The following is a 1,381-nucleotide window of genomic DNA, read 5'->3' as shown; positions in this document are numbered from 1 at the left end:
GTACAATCAACCCCTTTATGTGGCTTTCATGGATTATGAAAAGGCATTTGATTCAGTTGAGATACCAGCAGTCATAGAGGCGTTGTGTAAACAAGCAGTACAGGAAGCAAACGGGAATTTCTTGAGAAACATGTACAAAGATTCCACAGCTACGTTGGTTCTGCACAAGAAAGGTAGAGAGTTACCTATCAAGAAAGGGGTCAGGCAAGGCGACACAATCTCTCCAGCGCTATTCACTGGACGCTTAGAATAATTCAAGACTGGGAAGCTTTAGAAGCGAGGATCAATGTTGAATATCATAGCACTCTTCGGTTTGCAGATCACATTGTCCTGTTCAGCAACACTGGGGATAGGTTGCAACAAATAATTAAGGACCTTAACAGAGAAAGTGTAAGTGGGGTTGTAGATTAATATGCAGAAGACAAAGATAATGCTCAGTAGCCTGGCAAGGGTACAAGAGTTCAAGATCGCCAGTCAGCCTCTAGAGTCTGTGAAGAAGTACGTTCGCCTAGGTCAATTACTCACGGGGGACCCTTATCATGGGAAGGAAATTTACAGAAGAATAAGATTTGGTTGAAGTTCATATGACAGGTATTACCAAATCCTGACTGGAATCTTACCACTGTGCTTGAAAAGAAAAGGGTACAATCATCGCATTCTACCGGTGCTAACATATGGGGCGGAAATCGGGGATTTACAAAGATGCTCGAGAACAAGTTAAGGACCGCGCAATGTTAGGCGTAACGTTAAGAGACGGGAAGAGAGGGGTTCGATAAGTGAGGAAATGGGCATAGACGATATTATAGTTGATATTAAGAAAAAGAAATGGAGCTGGGCAAGCAATGTAATGTGTTGGTTAGATGACCGGGAACCGCTAGGGTTTCACAATAGGTGATAAGAGAGGCGAAGTGCAGTCGAGGACGGCAGAAAACTAGGTTGAGTGATGTAGTTAGGAAATTGGCAAGTGCAAGTTCGAATGAGCTAGCGCAACACAGGGGTAACTGGAGACCGCAGGGTCAGGCCTTCGTCCTGCAGTAGACATAAAAATAAGCTGATGATGATGATGACGTGGAATGACCACACATACAAGCTTGATTTCATCTGAGATAAGGTAGCAAATTACAATAAAGGAAGTTGGAATGTGGCACGGCGATGTACGGCCAACTTTTAACGATAGTTTCCCTAGGCTTCGCTTACTTGGTGTTTTGTTTTGCGAGGCGTCCGCCCTATTGCCTAACCAATATCCTGCTCTGTAGCGCCTACGGTTAGAACATATGTGGGATCTTGACAAGCCGGACACAGCTGCCGTATGCGTGTTTTTATACAGTGACCGCTGTCTCTTGGTCCACCTTAAGGGGGAGCTCGGGTGCTCCTATCTAAA

This window comes from Dermacentor andersoni, chromosome 5, assembly GCF_023375885.2.
Source record: "Dermacentor andersoni chromosome 5, qqDerAnde1_hic_scaffold, whole genome shotgun sequence".
Taxonomy (NCBI): Eukaryota; Metazoa; Arthropoda; class Arachnida; order Ixodida; family Ixodidae; genus Dermacentor; species Dermacentor andersoni.
The sequence above is the reverse complement of the archived record's forward strand: the minus strand, read 5'-3'. Positions refer to the sequence as shown.